The sequence below is a fragment of the Vicugna pacos genome, chromosome 12 (genome assembly GCF_048564905.1).
Source record: "Vicugna pacos chromosome 12, VicPac4, whole genome shotgun sequence".
Lineage (NCBI taxonomy): Eukaryota > Metazoa > Chordata > Mammalia > Artiodactyla > Camelidae > Vicugna > Vicugna pacos.
In genome coordinates, this window is record NC_132998.1 from 3,995,809 (window position 1) to 4,018,521 (window position 22,713).

Sequence of the window (22,713 nt, forward strand, 5' to 3'; positions counted from 1 at the left end):
AATAATGTACTAAGCACAACTCCTAGCACGTTAAGTACTCAGTAAATATTAACATCACCTGTGATCACCAGTGTTCTCAAGTCACTCACACCTCTGTCTTCCTGCAAGAAGGAGTCTGAAAATTCCAAACTTAAGATGGCCCTGCAGTGAGAGTACTAACTAGAGCCTTAAAAAAAATGGATTAACCGCACAGATTGATGCCAAGGTTCATTCATAGATTTCAACTTCAGCAAGGCTCTCAGTGCCTCTCCAGTAAGCTTACTCACACCTCTGGGATCTCCCTCTCCTTTCCAACACAGTTCTAAACGTCGTCCCCCCCAAGTTTCCTAACCACCCTGTCATCACCTGTGGTTGACCAGGCTTCCTGTTCACAAAGAAAGTGAAAACCATCAGGCCGGACATGAAATCTCATGTCTTGTTCTCACCTGTGTGCATTTCTGCATCTCTGTTAGTCCTTCTTGCACTCCGTCCTGCCCTGGTGGTGGATGTAAGCCCTGGTCACCAAACAGGCCTCCACCCGCCTGTGGTAAGTTCATCACCTGGGATGGCTTTCCCATCGGACGTAACCCTTTCCCCTTCATCCTCCTTGACTGTCACTTTTCCCTAGCTCTAAATGTTCTAACAACACTGAATTAAATTCAGTTTTCAGCTCATCCCAAGCTATTTCACACGTGCGTCTTTACTGCCTTAGTAGGTGTCAATGCCTACCAAGGAATCCTCTCCCCACTTTTCTATTAACAAAGCTCCTACTTATTCCTCAAGACCCAACTTAAGAAGCCCTTTTCTGTGAGAGGGAGAGAGAGACGAAGGAGAGGATACTGAGAAGTACTGACAGGATGAGGAACTCCCAAGAAAAGGGATCATAGGGAAGCTCACAGTATCTACAGTTGATGGGTGAGTTTCAATTATACCGGATTTCTCACTGGACGTCCATCTTTCACACACATCTCCACTTATTTCATGAAAAGCATTTCCATGGCTCCCTGACAGCTAAGAAATGAGTCTTAAGCCTTTCAGATGAGCAGATAATTACAAAAATATCTCCAATGGTCAGGAAATTACCAGTTTTCCATCTGTTTATGAACAGATTTTGAAAGGGGAGGGCAGAAAAAAAAGTCAAGCTACAACACACATTTGTTGGTGAGAAAATAAAAACAATTAAAAAAAAAAAAAAAGACCATCCACTTCGACTTTTCTGCACTTTAAAGTACCAATTACTTGTAACATGATTATAATGCAGGCCTAAGGTAACTTCTGAAACTAAAATTTAGGATTTTGTAACCTTTGAAGTACAAGAAAGCCAGGACCTAAGTTGTTATAACATCTGGTTAAGTTTCACATTTGCTTTGCTTTGCTTTGTTCGCCTTAAAAAAAATTTTCATTGTTTGTTTGTTTTATTCTGACCATTCAGCTTTATTAAGTCCTGAATGATATAAATTCTTCTGTTTTACTGCTGTTTAGATTTTATGCCAAATGTTAGCAATGTATGAAGCCAAATAGTGAAACTTACCAAATACTCTCACTATTTCTAGTTCAGAATCTCCCACGGGCTCAGAGTGGCGGCAGGAGAGATGCTGCTCTCAAAGGGCAGTGCAACCATCACCTTCATGGATATTATTATTATGAACAGATGTAGGTCACGGTGGAGACAGTTCCTAAGTCACCTTCCAAAGATGAAGTACAGACGTGGCATTTAGTAAATTTTCAAAACCTGTTAGGTATAACGTCACAATTTTCTTCAGTTCACCAAAATTCCCTTCGTGCAGTGGAAAGGCTACTGGAAGACCAATGTTTTCAAACCGTTTGGCTTGATTACATTGTTGTGGTACCACTTACCTAGCGCTATTTTAAGCATCTTCTTGGGTTACAGTAAGCTATAGCGTACATCTAATTACATTTGTCCACAGGAAAGTAAGTACATGTGAACCCTGCTCTGTAATCTACTTAATAAAAGGCACTGTGTTTTTCCTTTGTAGCATTTATCAAAATTGTTATTACACAGTTACTTATATTTCTAAATGCCTTTCTCTTCCCCAATAAATTCCAAAAGGGCATGTGAATGTGCTATATATGCAGCACCTAGCTCAGTGCCTACAGGGCCCATGAAAGTTTGATGAATGAATGAATGATCACTTAAAGAGATAACCAAATTTATATGCATTTATGTATGACACTTAAACTCATGCTGAAATGTACACATAGTTCAGAGACTTGTAGGATGTAGTACAGTGTAGTGTGACAAAGCACAAACTTCCAATTCAAATGGAATAGATTTAATGCCAGGTCTGTTACTTAATAGATTGTGTGCTCAAAGACAAGTGGAATGAACTAGCATCTAACCCTCTGTTTCCTCATCTGTAAAATGTCAACAATTGCATTTGATCAAATATTAAAAATAATGCACACAAAAGGATGCAGCACAGTCCATGGCATGAAGCAAGGTCTAATGTGGTCGGTAATATTACATATTAATATTTAATATATCTTTTGAGTGAATTATATTAATCTAAATTATCCAAGGGCTTTTAAAAATTGCCAACATAAATCTATTTTGAGCACATGCTAGCAGTGATAACTCATCAATAATTTACAGCATTAAAATGAATTTTCCCAGTTATTATAAACAGTTTCAACAAATTATTTTCAATTAAATTTCATCATTCGTTACTCTGTACCTTCCTTCCAAATTCTTCACAACCATTCAAGGATCTTTCTCAGCTGGTCCTCGCAATCACAATCTTAATACAAGGTTAGTTCTCTGGCCCAGATCTGCATGCTCTTCCCCAGTCAACTTTCATTTCATTGTTGCTCTTATATTTCGTAACTTCAACCCTTGTCAGCGGAAAAAACAGTCATCCCTGAACTGGATTGTCCTTTCTGGACTGTACCTTCTTTGAGGCGCTATCCTCTGCACAAAGAATTGGATCCCATCCTTAACTTTAATCCATCCGTTCATGGACATATACTGAGCACGATCTACACTCTAGTCTGAATGTTTGTGTCCTCAAAATTCTATGTTGAAAACCTAATGCGTAAGGTGATGGTATTAACAGGCAGGGCCTTTGGCAGGTGATTAGGAATGGGGTTAGGGCACTTACGAAAGAGGCCCCAGAGAGCTAGCTCACCTCCTCCACCATGTGAGGATAAAAGAAATCAGCGACCTGGAAGGGACCATCACCTGTCCATGCTGCCCCCCGATCAGACTTCTAGCCTCCGGAACCATAAAAGATAAATTCCTGATGTCTATGAACTGCCCAGTCCGTGGTGCTGCCCGAACGGACTGTGATAATCTACGTGCCAGACCCTGTGTTAGGTCAGACGGCTGCAAACATGAGCACAATGTGGTCTCTAACATCAAAGAGCTCACTGACTAATTAGGGGATGCAAACCTAGAAGTAAATAATGACGATAAATGTGCTAAGTGACAGAACTATGTGCATGGCTTTGTGGAAACACTAAGAAAGGACAACTAACCAGCCTGAGGTAAGTGAGGTAAGTAAAGGCAGGGACAGAATCCTAGGAAAAGCAATGCTTCTTAAAGGGCAGGATGGAACCAGTGGGCCAAGAGGACAAAGGGAGGGCTTTGCAGGCCCCAGGGTCAGGAAGAAGCACAGAAACAGATCAACGTGCGTTCATACAGGAAATGCTACGACAGCAAATTTACTTTGCAACTCTTGTTACATGGCTTCACAAAGGATGTCCTCAGCATGCAAATGTGTAGGAAGGGGTTTGTGTTAAACTATGTTTAAGTTAAAATGAATTAACATTATAGTTTTAAAAATCTCCTGAAGAGACTTTGCCTAAGCACCAAAATATTCTTTTTCATTGTTTTCTTTTTTTGGAGAAGACATTTAGAATATCAGGCTCCTTATCAGGCTGCCAAGATGAAAGGTGGGCATTTTCAGTTGCTAATACATCGCAGTACTTGTTTTTGATAGGGGCTGCCAATGACTTTCATTATACCTGTCAATCAAATGATAAAAAAGAAAAAAATCATTGAATAAAATCCTACACAACTGCAAACATTTGGCATGGTAAATAGCTTGAGTAGCCAACGGTGGCATAGATCCTTGTATTTGGGTAGACAGAATCCAAGACTATTTTAGAGAAAGCACTACATTATTTTCAGAATCTCAGTCGTTTAATTTCTAGCAGCAAACTAAAAGAACAGTCACAATGTTCGAAAAATTAAATTCTAAAGTGTTTTTCTCTGAGTTCAAGCTAACGTAAGATATTATTTCAAATGACAAAAAAGGGACATTCACCAAAATTTAAACAGAATGTGTAAGTTGAAATAATAAAATCCTCCCCAACCAAAAACCAAACATTAAAAACAAAGAGCAAATCACAAATTTCCTTTTGGTCTGCTTACTAATTGTATGGGTCCAATGCCTCCTTTGTTTCTAGCAATAGTCCTGAGTTTCCTTACAAGCATTTACATTTGGCACAAGGCTGAAATACGGGTTAGTGTCTGTCGATGCTGTTTCAAGTGGAGATGGGAACTGCAAGCTCAGGATGAGAATGGGCCACTGACAATGGCGACAGTTCTCTGTGGACAGCACTGCCTTTGCTGCATCACTTTGGGTATACCGCATGGCTTCAACTCTCCCACCATCGCAAAGTTTGTATCGTAGTTTTAGGGGGTTTTTTGTGTTTGTTTTTTTGCATATAAACAGTAACAGCTCTGAGAATATTACAACAGGAAGACAAGACAGGAACACAACAATGCACCGTCTGCAGCAAATGAGAACTAATGGAGCAAGCTAAAAACTTACTTCCAGGAAAGTGAATGATAAAATCAGAGAAAGATGGTAAGAATCACAGATGTGTTATGAAAAATTAGCTTTCAACTCCTGAATCATATCTTGGAGATACTTGGACTCTTTGGAAAATAAAATCAACAAATATTGTTAAAGGCTTCAAAGTCAAAGCCCACGAGCTACAAGGGTTACAAAATTTGCTCAGGTGTGTATTACTGAGTTGATACCTCTCAATGATAGCTAAAAACTGGACTAGATTGTAAGCTACCAAATCAACATTCAGTGCTGAAATAAGAACTAACTGAGCTAATTCAGATCATGTCAACAACCAAGGTATAATGCAACTCATATGTTGATAGAAAAGGTCCAGAAATATGTAATAACCCATTAGGGCAGATGAATAAAACCTTTGCTGTTCTTATAATTTGATAGTCATACAAGTACTATGTTTTCTGTGTTAATTATAAGCAGACATGACTATCAGAGGTGATAGTCTGCTTTTTGGAAAACGATAAACTTCTTTTCTAAAGGATTATTATGGGAGAGGTTTCAGTATTTATGCTTGATGGATTGGAGAAAATATTCAGGTAATGCTTAGTTCTAAGATATCCAAGAATTGCTTGTAGAATATTTAAGAATATTTAAGTGTTAGAATCTGTCTTTCCTTAGACCAACCGCTAATAAATTATGTGAAATTGGAAAATTTAGTTAACCTCTGAAAATCAAGGTTCCTTCCTTTCCAAAACAGAAATACCTCATAGGTCACTGAAAGAATAAAATTACATGCTATTTGTGGACAGCTTAGCACCTAATGACACATAGCACAATTAATTGTATTTCCTTTCAGAAAAAAAGATATTAACCCATTGGAATACAACAGAAAAGAGACTATTGCTAAAAGCTTTATTTAAAAAAATTCTTTGTCTAGAATTGTAGTTCCTATAAAATGAGAATCACAAGATTGGAAAATAAAGGCAATTAAAAAAAAAAAAGGAACAACCATAACAACAAAATCCATTTTTATTTATAGGGGAAACGCTAAGATAGAAAGACGAGGGAGGAAACAGAGAAAGAGGATGATCAAAGAGCCGGGAAAGGACTAGCCACTATAAAAATATCAGATTATTATAGTCAAAGTATTTGGGGAAAAAGGTCCTCTTGTCCCCAAATGCATTCTGTTAGTGTCCTTTGAGCCTTAGCCATCTATGCAGGCTACTACAGATCAGAGATTAATATTTCAAGGTATCCTAAATTTATATACTTTTAAAAATTATTGTATTTGTGATACATCTCTTTCGTTGGCTTTTAACATGCACACAAAAAGAAAACAGGAGCTGCTCCCTTTACGAAGGATAATCTGAGGCTGAAACAAAGATAACTTTTCTACTAAACCAGAAAAGACTGGAGTCACAATCGAGTGGTGTGACGCGGTGACAGTGTCTTCTCTAATTCTCAAAAGGTGAAAGCTGAATATTCCTAACCGTTAGTATGTCTCAATTTTCTGTATTAAAAAAAAAAAAAGAATAAAAAGGTCAGTGGTACTTGCCTGGCACAGACCCATGTTGGAAAGAGGAAAAAAATTTCCTAGGCTGTTCAAAACCAGAAATTATTTTCTTATACTTTACATACCATCTGAAAAGTAATGTATTAAGTCTGTGTGCTCAGAGAGTAACCTTTGGGTTAACACAGTGAGTCTGGTGCTGCACGAGAGCTGAACTCTCTTAAATCCGTGTAGTCAAATTCATAACAATATATATCCAAGTGGATATCACCTGTTAAGTTAATTAAACAAGAAGGCCGTTAGACGGTGGTGGCTGTAATGCTGTGGACGTCTATATAAGCAAACCGAAGTCCAAGCCTGTAAGCGCCTCATGGTTATGAAATCAAAACGCTGCGGAAAATCAATCCCCCACGGCCAACAAGGCTTTAAGCAGCAGCCTGTCAGTAATCCCCTCAGTTTGCTTCTGTTTTTTCTCTGCAAAAGTCTCCCCCCAAGCACCTGCAGAGGGAGTGTTCCTAACCACTTCCTGTTTGACATTCATTTCAATAAATTTTTGCCCAAATTCTTAAAAATGTTCATATCTCTCAGTTTACCTTTTAACATACCTAATGTCTCTTCAGCTGGGTTTGTCCAGCACCCCTGTAATTCTGAAAGTAACAATATCCAATTATAAATTTCTATTCTGTATACATATTTTGTCACCAAATACAAGAGAAGCACATAGTCTGAATCCTCTGTAGAATAAGGCCTGGAAACACTTTGTTCCATGCATTAGCAAAAAAGAGAGTGATCATTTAACCTCAAATTTTAATAAGGAAGATATTCTAAATCAAAGATTTCCCTCTTTGTTCCTTGACATTAAGGCTGGGGAAAATAAGCTCGTTGGAGGGAAAAGGACATATTCACGTTTAACTTCTCGGAATTATCATTATTCTACGTAGGTCTTAAATTAGAACTTACACAGTCTTGATCATTTTACCTCATGGCCTCATGAAGCTTGAGCTTCGTGTGTTTGAAAACTGTTTAATTGGTTTTTGATAGAAAAAAAATGAAAATCTAAGGAGAGCAAAACTCACATTCAGCACACCTTCCACAGCTGTGTCAAAGTAAGTGCTGTTTGATTGACATTTGTGGAGTAATGTTTAAATATTTAAATAGGTTATGGTAGAAGACGTGACTATTTCTAAGTATGCACTTAAAATGAATCTTTCTGAGTAATACTGATTTCTAGTATGTCATGATTAACCTATGGCAAGAACCTAGAACAGGAACGTTTGAGGACTTAACAGTTTCTGAGGATGGTATCCAGGCTGCCTTCCTCTAAAGGAGGACATGATGGTGGAGCACTGGGAAATTCAGCAGCTTAAACATATGAGAAATCTACAGGGATTGTCTCGGGGAAATATGTTTTTCTGATGGGCAGATGAAATCAAGTCACAAACGTTCCCTTTGCCACCTCTGGATTACACAAGAGTCTTCAGTCTCCACATCCAAAAAATTAGAAACAGTCTGCAGAGTAGGTAGATTTCGGGAAATTCTAACACAGCTCCTTGCAAACTCTTCATGAACTTTCCTACTGTGTACTTGACACATGGATTTTCAAACTACAAAAAAATGAGTTTCAAATGGATGAAAAATGCATGAATTTATTTCTAGATTATTAAGTGAAAAAGTGGTGTGCACAGGTAATTAATTAGCAAAGGACCCTTTCACATTCTCCGATGGTAAAAGCGTTTGAGCACTCGTTTACTGGGCTGCATGATTTGTAGTGTGTTCTGCCGTAAGCTCACTTTGTACACAAAACTGAGGAATTTATTTCAGCCAAATCGCCAGTGGAAAGAGAATTGAGGAAATAAGTCACAAAGGCAATGTTAATAAGGGGCAGAAATTCAAGCTCTGATAGCACATTTTGTACCTGGATACAGCAGAGAACTTTCCAATTAGAGCCGGCAAGTAGAAAGCTGATAACTCCCAGCTGAGATTTACAGGGAGCGGTCAGCAGCCTGTAATGAGAATTTGGAGCACATTCATCGGCTGTAACACCTTTAGTATAAGTATAGTTTCTAATGGCAAAAGCTAATGGCTCCATGACAATAATAAGTAAGAGTGAAAGAATATTCCAGCCTGAGGCCTCAGAAAAAGAACTCTTGGTGGCATTGATAAGATTTTCACTAACACTCGACGAAGGAGTAGTCCTAAAGTGCATCAGCTGCCCCGAAGTAAGGGAAATCACAACAGGCAAGGAACAACCTTGCGGTTGAATTCCACCCTTTCCTCAATGGGATTCACACTTAGGCATGTCCTTACGGGGCGGGGGGGGGGGGGGAAGGAAGGAGAGAAGGAATGGGAGGAAAGGAAGGAAACCCCTGCTCACAGTCCCATCACTCACTGTACATCATTCAGTAACATTTAAAAGTAAGTAACACTTAAAAGCATTGGAATTCACTTTTTTGTGTGTGCACCTCCCAGGATAATCTCGGAGCACTCGCAATGTGTACCGTGTGTATGGTGACACCTGGAGCCGTGCCCCGCACAATCTACAAGGTCATTTACAGGCAGCCTTGAAGCCGTTATTTAAGAGCACGGACTCAGAGCTGGCAGATCTGGAATCAAGTGATCCTAACCATGTGACTGTGGGCAAGTTAACGAACCTGCTTAAGTTTAGTTTCCAACTCTATAAAATGGGGATCATAATATTAACCTCCACCAAGGATTACTCAGCAATCAATGCCAAAAAACACATAGGACACTGCCTGGCAGATGTTAGTGAGCTGTAAAATCCAACTGTTTAATTTGTTATTATGACCACATACCAACTTCTGTACTAAATGCCGCAAAAGTAAATGGAGCAAAAATATATGGAGCTACATGCTGTTGAAGCTTATTGACTGTGAGACACAGGAATTTTAGAGCTTAAACTCTACTGCTAAACATCAATCAACCATATCACCGGTATTTAACCTTTACCATGAAAATGGACTGCATACAACATGACGTGCCTTTGTCATCTCATACTAGGCGTGTCTGAGGTCTCATACTCAAATGTATCTGCAAACTTCGTGGCAACCACAGCACACAAATTGCACGTCTCCAAGTGCTATAGCTTCCCTAAAGCCCAAGAAAATAGAATAAAGCAGGGTAGGAGCAGGGTAGAGTAGAACCGCTAACAGCAAATACAAACAGCACACTGAAGTATTAACCAAGAAGAGAGCCTAATTTCATAAAAAAAAATATATATACACACATACATACACATACATATATGTATGTATGTGTATGTGTATATAAGTATAAATATATATTATATATATTACAATCACATTGTCGTTTTTTTTGAGCATTTGCAACAAGCAAGACATCCTTGGAAATCCTGTCATATCCACCCTAAGACTGGCAGCAGAATTATTACTCTTCAGCGTAGCCAAGGTCAAGGATTCGGTATATTACGAACAGCAGCAGCCATCCCTTACTTTTAGGTAACTTTCATACAAACCCTTCCTCTTCCTGATGCCACTGCCTACCAGCCCATTAACCACAGTAGTTTCTTTCCACAGCTCTCCCTCCAAGTCTTACTTCCCAGGTGTGTCTCAGCCCAAATTACACTGCCCAGATGACACCTGTATTTGGTTGCTACCTTTCAGATGAATCCCATCACACTGCTGCTGGTTCCTCTTGGCATTTTACAACTGAAAGAGAAATATACTGAGTTATTCCAGTGAGACTGCAGTGGCTCTTAACCTGGGCTCTTGTGTTTTCCAGGGGATGTCTGGCACTATCTGGAGACTTGTTTGGCTGTCACAGCTGGGAGGGTGCTACTGGCGTCCAGTGGGCGGAGGCATTGCCAGGAGTGTGGCGGGCAAGGGAGGTGCCTAGGGCTCAAAATTTAAGGAGGCACTCACTCACTTTTAGGGTCGTCCAGATGCAAGATTAAAGGTTGCATGGCCCCGGGAGTGAGTGCCTCCTTAAATGCCATTGCTTCCCTGCCTCCCTTGCCTCCCTTGCCTCCCAGCCCTGGGTTGAGGCCAGGGTTGCCTCCAAACACCCTCAAAAGAAAGGAATTATCCAGTCCCAGATACTGAGGCTGAGAAACCCAGATTGGTTTAAAGAAAATCAGGGTTAGAAATTTGATTCCCTCTATTTTCCACTTAGAGTTACAAATTTAAAATCATATGTTGTTAAGTAGCTCTAATAGTGAAATCATAGCAAATTCCACCATTTAGCTTGAATCCATTCTGCTCCCATCCACGTGGCCTATAGTGAAGCTAAATTAACTTGACCCTGTCCTTCCTGGCCCTTGAACTTAGGCCCCTTTGTAACTAGTCTCCCCTCTGCTGGCAAATCTTTCACTCACCCCGTGTACCTCTAAGGCCCAGATGCGAAGGCATCTTCCATCGAAATGTGGCTCCTCCCTTCTTAGATTTGCCTCCTCTCCTGTGTATCTCTCTGTGCCCTGTATTACACTAGAGTCACTTATGTGCTTTCTAAATGCTCCCCGTCCCTGCCCCTCCCCACACACACTTATTTAACCTCCTTATGGTCACGAACCAGGTTTTCTTTATATTTACTTTCCCAACAATCTTTATGTAGAGCAGTGCTTTGAACACGGAACGTACTCAACGTATGTTTTAAATGGATCCATGAGGCAGGTGCACACAGTAACGCACAGCAGCATGATCCGCAGCACGCATTGGCGGCTACCTGAATCTAAATCCGCCATCACGTTGTGAGGCCTTCTTGAACCCAGTGCCGATTTTCTTTCCCTCAGAGATGTCTCCGTTTATTTCAAGTTTGTTATCCCAGAATTCCTGAGGTTTGTGTTCAGGAGGTAACTTCCTTGACATTTTGCTACAAACAAAGGTACACAATGAAATGTATTTTCTTCCCAAAGGCCTATTTGAGCAGCAGCAAAGAGCTCACGAGTTTGCCTGAGCCACGCACCAAAACTCAGGAAGTGAAGAAACAGCCTCGTAGCAGGTCAAACTCTTCGGGAAGCCAAACTGATGCAGCGTGAAAATGCCATTTCCATCAGTATCTGCCTCACCTTCAGCCTTAAAACTAGTCCGGAACTTTCCTAATTTTGCATTTTAACCAAAAATAAGCTAAGACTACTTAAGTAATCAATACCTCACTACTAACATCTCCTATTGAAAAAAATACAATACATATACAATTAAATTTTTCAGCTATTTGTCCTTGAAACAAGGGTAATATATTTTATGTTTCTAAATATGTGACTTGACAAAAAGGAAACTGAAGGCCTTCCCCCATGGATACCAAGAATCCACTGATTTTAATCATTTTATCCTTTTATCACAAAATCAGCTTAACCTTTAGCACCTGGAAAGACACAATTCTAATCTGACAAGTTTATTATGAAACAGTTATTGTGAAAAAATAACTCTATTGAAGATTAAATGCATGTATATTCCATCAACATGGTAACTTCCAAAACCTGAGGTCACAGCTACTATGTTAGGTTTTCTCACAGCGCTACTTGACTCCATGCTAAGTAAGAACGCTTTTCACTGTTTGGTCCACAGTCTTTGGTTGGGAGGAAGGAGCTGACTTGTCTGGAATGCACAGTACAAGCCAGCTCCATGTACGTTGCCTTTGACACCTGTAACAATCCTGCTAAGACAGGTTTTACCACCCACCTTTTGCAGATGAGGAAACAGCTCCAAAGAGGTTTAGCAAAGTGCCAATTTTCCTAACACCAGTAAACAGTGCTCCTTAAGTATTATCTTCCAATATGGCGGACTACCACTACCTGAAGAATATTCTGGATTACATTTTAACCTACAAAAGGCAGAAAATCTGCACATATTTCGAGTGTTCCACCAGTGAACCAATCTATGCCACTGGATGTGAAGCATAATAATGTTCCAGGTCAAGCAAGGACCGTGAGCGTCCCCAGGAGGAAAGGCACCCCCTCAAAGGAAAGTGGCCACAGCAGGAGGCCATCGGCCTGCTGGGTGCTCAGTGATGTATGAAAAGAGCAAGAAGGGAGGGTCCGGAGGAAGCACGATTCCCACAGAGTCCACCCAGCTCCCCACTCCTTTGTTCCTTGTTTCAACAATCGACGATTGTTGCACACAGTGGGCCCACTATGGACAAGGCACTTCAGGGACTCTTGTATTGCACAGAAACGTGTAAACATGTTTTTCTTCAAAAAGCTTACATGCAATGCATAAGACGTTAAAAAGCAGGATAATATAAAGTGAGTTTCAAAAGCATTATTCAATCAGTGAGTGCTATAAAAATTCGAAAGGGAAGACAGATTATTCTAACTGAGGTCTTCAGGATGGACCGCATTAAAACGGGCGGAATTTGAGCTTCCCTTGAAGGACAGGCTAAAATATTGATAGGTTCAGGCTGTCAAAGAAAAAAATATTAAACTGAGAGATCAAAAGTTTGGGTACCAAAAGGCATATAGCATTATTTGGGGAATGACAGTAAAATGTGAAGTTTAAGAAATTCTACATAGACACACATTCTTAAATGCTTGGAAGCAGAAGGTTTTTATAACAACAACTTAGGAATACCATCAACTACTTCCATTTTAAAGTTGCTTGTAAAAATGAATATGTTTTCTTTCATTTTATTACTTATGAGTAGATAAATTTTGTAGTTTAATATATAATATGTACATTGGTCATGATATAATATTTTAACTTTCGGAAGAGCGTATCATTTTAATAGGCATGTAGCTTCTGGATAAAAGTTTGATTATCATTTGGGAAATATGAGTTCTCCAAGTATTGTTTTATCTTTGTATAATGCAGAAATGGAGACAAGAAGGGGTTCAAGAAGGCCTCATAACATGGTGGCAGTTAGATGAAAAATGCTATGGATTGAATGTTTGTGTTCCCCCCAAATTCACATGTGTAAGGTCTAATCCCCAAATGACGATATTAGGAAGTGGGACCTTTGGGAGGTAATTAGGTTCAGCTGAGGTGATGGGTGAGGTGGTCCTCATGATGGGATTAGTGCCCTTACAAGAAGAGACCAGAAAGGTCTATTTCATCCCCCTCCGCAGCTCCCGCTCCCAATCTCCACCACGCACCTGTGTGCACCATGTGAGAGCACAGAAAGATGGCCGTCTGCAAGCCAGGAGCAGGGCTCTTACCAGAAACCAAGTTAGCCAGCCCCTGATCTTGGACTTCCCAGTCTCCAGATTCTTAAGAAATAATTGTCTGTGGTTTGTTACCGATTTAAGGTATTTTATGGTAAGAGCCCAAGCTGACTAAGACAGAGAAATGGTAAACAGACCAGCTAACAAACAACTTGACCTCCAAGTCATATAAAGGAAGACAGAAAAAAGTCTTTCGAGAATCGATGTAGTCTTGGAAAATTATTTTGATCTCTAATCTAAGGATGGAAAATTTTAATCTGAATGCTGGGTGGGACACAATTAATTGATTCATTTATTTATTCTGTGATTATTTATTGAAGACCCACCACATGGTAGGCCCTAAAAGCTAGGTGCTAGGTTAAAATACACATAGACACACAAAGAATATGATGTGTTTTTTCCTTCACTACAGAGTAGAGGAGACAGATATATAAGCATATAATTGCAGTCAAATGTGCTGAAAGCTCCAGGGTAGATCAAGTTCCCATGAAAACAATAAATGCTTCTCCCATGGGCCTCGGGCATGACTTCACAGAGGAAATGACAACTGAACTGAGTCCTGAGAGACACGCAGTTAGAGGAGGAGGTCTGATAAATCATTTCGGATACAAAGAGCAGAGGCGTCAAAGACAGATTCCTGAGCGAGGAGATGACGGCCTGAATCACTGGGTGCATGATCAGAGGGGGCAGGAATCGAGACTGAAAACACGTGGTGGTGCCTGCCAGTAAAAGGACAGCAGTAAAGAGAAGTCAATGTAGGTTCTTAAGCAGGAGAAGGGTATGATTAGATTGTTTTTTCTGTAAAATTGCTTTCAGGGCAACGTGGAGAATTACAAACCAGAGCAGAGAGGGCTGTGGAGTCGTTCAGGTGAAAGAGTAAAGATCTCAACTAATGGTAACAGGGATGGAAAAAAGGTGTTGGATTCAAGGATACATCTCGAGTCTTAAGGGTCTGATGAAAATTTGGATGTACTAGGTGGTAAGAAATGTCAAGAATGACCCTGGTGTTTCCAAAGTGGAAGACTGGGTGGGTATCAATGGATTTGCGATACTGACACAGAGTGGACGAAAGAACATCATACAGGCAAGAGCCTCGCGGGCCTGCAGCAAGAGATCGGGTGGGGGAAGGGCTGTAGATCTAGAAACCATCAGCTTACAGGGCTGAGCTGCAACTCTGAAGACAGACCTGTCACTGACATTATGAGTACGGAAAGGAAAAAAGCAGAGCTTTCAGAAACAAACAGTGTTAGGTGACGGAAAAAGCGAAGTCTGGGAAAGAGACCACGATAGGGAGGCAGGTTGTCTAACTGTATAAAAACGTCCGCAGAAGAGCAGGAACTGAGTAAAGATGACACATTTATCCACAGAAAGTCCCCATATTTAATCTTACTTCCTCTGAAGCTCTGTGGGCAAAAGTATTTCATCACTTAAAGGTAAGAAGTCTTTCCTCCGGAAGCAAATTTCTCTCTAGCAAAATTAATGACAAACATCAGACATAAAAATATAAATAAAAGGAATCAAAAGACTGGTACGAACGCACAGATCTAGATAACTGCACGATAACACAGTTTATGTAAGAAAAGGGTGTGTGCTTTATACAGCACAAAAACCCTAAATAGTGGCCTAACATATTTCACGTACCTCTGAAAGAATTTATTTTTTGTAATTAAAGGCAAAAAAATTAAAGGATTTTTTTTTCATCCTTGAGGTTGTGGCATAATGCCACAGGAAATTATTTCTGGTTTAATTCACCAGTTGTGCACAAATTCTCTTGGGTTCCAAGGTCAATGCACGAAGCATTGCTTGGCGCAAGCGATACGAGACCTGTGGGGAACTGCGAGATTGGCTTCCTTCCTGATGCGGGAAAAGTTTTATTTACAAGACAACTCAGCTGTGAAACTGAAGTCATAAATGAATTAATTTATACACTCTGCATTTAAAGGTCAAATACTTTTAGCAACTTCTCTCCATGTTCTCAAGAGTAGAAAAAAAACTTAAATAATACTTACATTATTATTTATATTATTATATGCTATAAGAGCAGAGTCTCTTGTTGGTACACACAGAACTCCCACATAAAATATATTTAGATGGAAAGCCTAAATATGTTTTACTCCATGGCAAAGGAATGAAAACTGTCCTGGTTACAATCTGCATCCCTTTCGTTTTTACCGGACTTGTTTTCCTTGTTACTCAGTCTGTCCAAATTGTCATCAGCTGTTGAGTCTGAAAATCTGGAGGCAAAACTCTAATTTCCGGGTTGGATTCTAATACACTGATGGCAATATAGTCATTTCTGTGACATGACTGGTTGCTGGCAAGCAGCGGGAAGCGTTTGGAACATGGATTCAGGACTCCCATGTTTGAGTCAGGCTCTCCTCCATATCTATTATGTGAGTGGAGTAAGTCACTTAAAGTCCCTGAGCCTCAGTTGTATTCATCCGTGAAATGGAGAGAAGTATCGCATTGACACTTCCACCTCACTCACGTGACAAGATGAATCAATGAAAACACTGTGCTGACGGTAAAAGACTATACAGATGAAATCACTGTTAGTTTTATGTGTTCATTTTTAAGTTACCAAGGGCCTGGAAATAACCCAGAACATAATTGAATGTATTAATTTGTGGGGAATTAGGTTGAATCCAGACTTTCACTTTTTCTTTTTTGAGGGAGGGGTTAGGTAATTAGGTTTATTGATTTACTTATTTATTTTAATGCAGGGACTGGGGATTGAACCCAGGGCTTGAGCTGTACCTCCCCCTAGCCTTCCACTTTCAGAGCGCATGTTCTTCCCTTGTTAAAAAACAAAAACAAAAACAAAAACCTTAAAAGGAAGACAAGAGAAAATTATTCCTTGAAATATTTCAGGTTTTCCGAGAATTACTTAGGCAAAAAATGAGACTTCCTTCTGAAAAAGGCTGATGATACTACTTTGATCATCTGTAATTACACCCACTAACACATTCTGCTTCTACCTGTGTGCTCCTCCCCTGCAATACAGCATCTCATATGCGAAAGGCTGTCAATACGTATGTGATTAATTGCAATAGGAAAATTTTCAGGTGTAAAGTGTTACATAATAGAGCTCAGTCAATGTACTTTTTAAAAAAAATCTGTCTCTTTAGATAACAATTCTACCACTCAAGGATATTTGTACATAAAGGGAATTCTATCTTAAAAAAGTTTTTCCCAAACTGATGAGCTGTTTTGTTTCTACTTCACCAGCCTACATTAGGCTCATCTGCTATTGCCTTCCTTTCTTCCAGTCTGCTTCTTAATGAGGATGAAGGAAGACACGTAGGCAGACATGCTTGGTAGAACACACCTGGGTACCACACGATCCTCACCCCAGGCCACAGCCAATTAGACCAGGGGTGGCGTCAGGTGAGAGGAAAGAAAACTTGGTGAGTGACCACTGTACCCAAGGCATTACCCTTGCTTTTTACTCTCCACATGTAGTTACTCATTTAATCCTCATCACGACTGTGAGGCCGGGGCTGTTACTATCCTCCTCATCTACAGATAAGGAAACTGAGTCACAGAGTCATTAAGAAAGTTTCCCAAGATTACAATGCTGGCAAGATTTGGAGCTGTCTGACTGCGGCCAGCCTAAATGCAGAACTTGGGCTCTAACTATCACGGCACAGTGTGCTTAGAGAGCACCCCACCATACTACCGCCTACAGGTGAGGTGAAGACAATTCTATCTTCCATCTCAAGACTTTGAAGTAATACATGGAGAGACTGAGTCAGCTGGACTGTTATGGAGACTACAAGTGTGAGGTCATTCAGCAATGCAACAAAATGGAAAATCAGCCGGCCCTGGGGAAGGTCAGCCCTGCGTTAACCTTTCCAGCAAGATCTGACTACACTTCCTGAAATCAGGCTCCAAGAAAATCTTCTGTATTTTATTACTGACTTATTACTTGAGTTTGTTTGTGCAAGTCTCTCTGCTTGGTCGTATAAAAATTCATCCACTTAAAGTAACTAGAAATCGTGCACAAAATAGGAAAACTAGAAAGAAAGCAAGAAATACCTAGAGAATGAAACTAACCCAAAGGGGAAAGCAGTTGGTTAAGAGGAGTACGTTACTCAGGTTTCCTCCTGGGACCTCAGACTTGGAGTTGGGATTTCACAGCCCAGAATGCGTTTGCAGTGGATCACAAGGCCCAAGGTCAGCCTGAGATGGAGAGCCTAAAAGGTGATGTGCCCTTCTGTGACCCACTGAGACTGTGTCATCACTGTACCAGAAATAAGTCTGCAAGTTTGCACAGCTACACACACACACGTACTATACACAGCTGGTGACCACAAAGAAACCAGTCTGCCTCTAAATTTGGCACTAGTGATAGGAAACAAAAAATACCACTGGAGGGTTCATGACCAACAGTAATCCCTCACGTGGCTGTGCCCTCCAATTTTATACTATCAAGGTGGTTCGAACATCTAAAAACAGTTTATAGTGTTGGGTAATGCCCCAGGCCCTGGCAAAAGGAAATATAAATTCTGTCAACTAGAAATCCAGCTTAGTCCAAGCTTCAAATAATTCTCACATGATAAAGATCCAAGTAAAACTCATCTGTAAGACATTGTTAAACAAGGACCAGGAGAAACTACAGATAGTAGAATCTGGTCCATAATGACATTAGATAGCAAAATTATCACCCAGAAAATATAAATTAAATATGCTTTACACAGGAAAGGATTGAAATACAAGTAAAGAGTAAGAGACCATGAAGAATTGTGCAAGCACTAAACATTAAAAAAACTTTGCCCGTGTATAACTTACTAAAACCAAGCCAAACAAAAGGAAAACAAATGAATAATAAATATAAAACTTCTAATAGTGATTATCCCTGGGAAGGGGAGGTGAGAATGATGGATAAGGAGCAACGTATGAGGCCAGGGAGATGCACACAGGTAAGTTCAGATTTTAGTTAATGTTCTAATTCTTGTATTGGGTGGTGGGTTCATTAGTTTTCATTGTGTTAACAGATAATTAAACACAGCTATGAATGACGAGAGCATGTCACAACCTAAAGATCACGAATAGTTTTTAATTCAATTCTGAATACTTTAGGGCTGAAACACAAATAATAAGCAAGTAAATATTTTAAAACCAATTACTATAATTCATCACACTTAAAATTCTACCAAACTAAAAACTGAAGAAAAATTCCTTAAGCTGATATTAATAAAAACAACAAAAAGCTAAATAAACAAAAATGTGTAACATACTTAATGTTATCAGTTTAAGAGATTAAAATACGTAATTTTAAAAAGACAACATACAGAATATCCTCAATCTATAGTTTTCCTTAAAAAACATAACAAAATATACCATATCTTTTATAGGTTAAAAACAGTTTAAAAATGCAAGACATGAAAGAAGACCTGAAATGAATAGAGATAAATCATGCTTATGAATTAAAAGTTTTAATATCATAATATCTGCACCCCAATGTTCTTAGCAGCACTATATACAATTAGCCAAGACATGGAAGCACCTAAATGTCCATTAACAGATGGCTGGATAAGGAGTTGTGGTATAGTTATACAATGGAATACTATTCAGCCATAAAAGAGAGTAAAACAAGCCATTTGCAGCAACATGGATGGACCTAGAGATTGTCATTTAAGTGAAGCATGCCAGAATGAGAAAAAAAATACTGTATGATATCACTTATATACAAAATCTAAAAAAAGAAAAAAGAGAACACTAATGAACTCATCCACAAAACAGACATAGACTTGCAGACATAGTAAACAATCTTATGGTTATCGAGGAAAAGGGGGTGAGAAGGGATAAATTTGGGAGTTTGAGATTTGCAAATGTTAGCCACTTTATATAAAAATTGATTGAAAAGACAAATTTCTTCTGCATAGCACAGGGAACTATATTCAATATCTTGTAATAATAACCTTTAATGAAAAAGAATATGAAAATGAATATATGTATATGTATGCATGACTGGGACATTGTGCTGTACACCAGAAATTGACACGTTGTAACTGACTATACTTTAATTAAAAAAAGAAAAAAAAATGCCAAGTTAATGTACTGATTCAAATGCAATGAAAAAAAAATCCCATTTTTTCACTGGAAATTGACACAACATTGTAAACTGACTATAATTCAATAAAATAAATTTTTTTTAAAAAATAAATTTTTTTTTTTACTTGGAGACCTGAGTCTAACATTTATTGAGCGATCAGAGGCCAAGAATGGCAAAGTCATTACTAAAACAGAACCAAAGGAGTGGGATGTGCATGACTAAATACCAAGGCTTACTATAAAGCTGTGGTGACTGACAGTGAGAGGCACGAGTACCAGGAATAGAGGACTTCTCCAAGGAACACAATAGAAAGCCAGGAAATAAACACACACACACACACACACATAGATAATTCATTTTGATTTCAAAACTGGTTTATCAGTCAGTAGGAAAAAGCTGCTGCTCTAGGCCAACTGGTCGTCCACATGGGACAGTATGACACTAGATGTTCCCCTCACGCCCTGCAGAAAAATGAACATCAGGTGAGTCACTCTTCATGACAAAACACAGCCACAGCCGAGCTGTCCAATACACTAGTCAATAGCCACATGAGGCTATCTAAATCTGAACATAGGTTAATTAAAATTACATTTAAAAATTTAGCCTTCTCAGTCACACTATGTACATTTCAAGTGCTCAACGGCAGCACATGGTTAGTGGCTACCATATTGGACAGTGCCACATATAAAATATTTGCACCAGGGCACAGGAGTCTGTTGGGTAGTGCTGAAGGACAGTCAGGATGGTATCTTTATGACCTGAGGGTTGGCAAGAGCTATATTAAACAAGGAATAACAAATTAAACAAACACAAAAGATGATGTTAACTCATAAATTCAGCTATTAAAATTCAAAACCATTTATCAAAAGACACTACATAGGAAATGAAGAAGAAAGCCTTTTTTTAAAAATTTTTTATTATTACTTTTCTAGTGGAGATACTGGGGATTGAACCCAGGACCTTGTGCATGCTAGGCACATGCTCTACCACTGAACTATACCCATCCCCCGAAGAAGAAAGCCTTAATTTGAAAAAAGGCATTTGTAATATACATATACAGAATATATGGCATATATAAAGAGCCTCTTTAAGCAATAGAAAGATAATCCTATAAAACAATGGACAAAAGACTTATCAGGTACTTCATTCTTTTTGATGACCAAAAAGATAATTATAGTGTGATTTATCTTATCAATATATAGTAGATTAGAATGAAATGTTTGACAGATTTCTGTGTTCTATTTTAAATCACCAATTTCTATGTTCTATTTTAAAAGAGGAACAACAACCAGGGGGGTAGAGGGTGGGAAGGGATAGACTGGGATTTCAAAATTGTAGAATAGATAAACAAGATTACACTGTATAGCACAGGGAAATATACACAAAATGTTATGATAAATCACAGAGAAAAAAATGTGACAATGCGTGTGTATATGTCCATGAATGACTGAAAAATTGTGCTGAACACTGGAATTTGACACAACATTGTAAAATGATTATAAATCAATAAAAAATGTTAAAAATAAATAAATAAATAAACCTAAAAAAAAAAAAAAGAGAAACAACAACCTATTTTTCAGCCTGGAAGGAAGATTATACTAGTTTGGACAGCATCCCAGCAACATATAAGTAGGCTGATAGTAATGTTTGAACATGTAATTAAATAGATGTGTCTAATGTTAGCTTATCCTTAATTAAAAGACAGTTCTCTAGCTCATTTAATAATTTATCTTTACCTTATTTGAGCACACATACTTGGGAGGCACATAGTACATTTACACCACCTTCTCACTCTACATGTAGACTGTGGTGGTGACTAAGGCATTAATTTTACATTTACTTCAATCAGAAGAATCAGAGAACACAAAGATGTGTGTGATTGGAGGGTGTAATGGAAAAAGTAGATATAGTTACACACATATGAGGAAATACTGAAAACACAACTGAAATGCAGGTTCCTCAAAGCAAAGAAATTTTCATCCCTGAATTGATATGAACAGGGACATCTTTGTGTACCATCTTCCTCCTAATCCTCCCCAAATGAACAGGATTTTTAAAAAACTACACTTTCCTAGGTTCTGTATAAAAGAAGTTTTCATATTTTATTAAGACAAATTTTTAAAACTGATGTTTATGTACCTTAAATATTGAAACAAAACTACTCTCATACCACATACCCAAGTGGTCTAATGTGCACCAAGTCTTAGTTTTAACCAAATTGTAAGAGAATCATTAAAGAATTTTTGACCTTTTATTCTGGCATGTTGTAAAACAACAACAATACTAAACAACTTCAAAACAATTAAAACTACCTATCAATTAGTGTCACAAAGTACCAAAGAGTAATATGTGCTAGTTTGATCACAGACAGGGCAGTGTGAGTATGCGCTAATCATTCTAGAAGTTGACTCAGTGTGTCAGAAAGAAATAGACAGCAGGGGACACTGTGGATCCCAAGAAGCCCTGATGTGATTTCACCTCTCAAGGTCCTTGTAATCTAAGAATGAGAGGAAAGCAACTAGTAGCTTGGCAATTCTGGTACCAGGTGATTAGCGTTAGACAGTTGCACAAAGAATGAGACATTCAAGTCAGATTAAATATTAGAGAACATATGACTATCAATAGTAATAATTAGGAAGAATTTATACCATGAATGAGGGTTATGGTCCAATCAACAGACAGTGCGTGGTGGCTGATGGCCTGAAGGCTAGGTAGACTAGAAGTCACCACAGACACGATCCACTCTAGGGCAGCAGGACTTCAAGGATCCCTCTTCCCAGAGGAGAGTGTAAAGAACATGGCAGTGACCCTCACAGAGGACTGGGGAGCCAGATTTCTACAATCAATAGCCAGTAGCCCTAGTAACAGAAGAACATGGAATTGGGAAACTCAAGTTCCTGAATGCAGGCATGTAACTCCCATTACAAGAGAAAAAAAAAAGAGAGAGAGAAGTCTACTCGACTTGAGAGAACACTGGGTCAACCATGTGGACCAGGTCTTGAACCCTGTTGTTGGGAAACGCTCCTAAAGCTAATCCCCCCAACTGTCCGTAACGGGGCTCCCCATTCCGGCTTGGCCTCACCACCTCCTAGGACCCTGGGCAGCGACTGTTTAATTACATGTTCTGCCTCTATTCAGATTAGCCTGAAACACCAGATTATGTTTGGGTTGGGCTCGTAAATACAATCAGCGGGCCAACTGCAGAGTTGAGGAAAGCAGACAAAAGGCCATAAACTCAGAAATAGGTGCAAAGGGAATTTTT

The 22,713-nt window shown here is 39.1% G+C and overlaps 1 protein-coding gene across 5 annotated transcripts in view; it reads right to left on the bottom strand.

The window, feature by feature from the left end:
* Nucleotides 1-22,713, bottom strand: part of SLC16A7 (solute carrier family 16 member 7) — a 143,116-nt gene that overhangs the window by 101,017 nt on the left and 19,386 nt on the right. Inside the window, exon 1 of one of the 5 annotated variants that reach the window (XM_072972494.1) lies at nucleotides 22,100-22,253. The exons of 3 other annotated variants lie outside the window; for them this stretch is intronic. The gene's annotated coding sequence lies outside the window, so the exon portion shown is untranslated. Of the gene's footprint in view, nucleotides 1-9,895; nucleotides 9,964-22,099; nucleotides 22,254-22,713 lie in introns of those variants that run through there. One more of the 5 variants, XM_015250334.3, reaches the window with a different exon arrangement.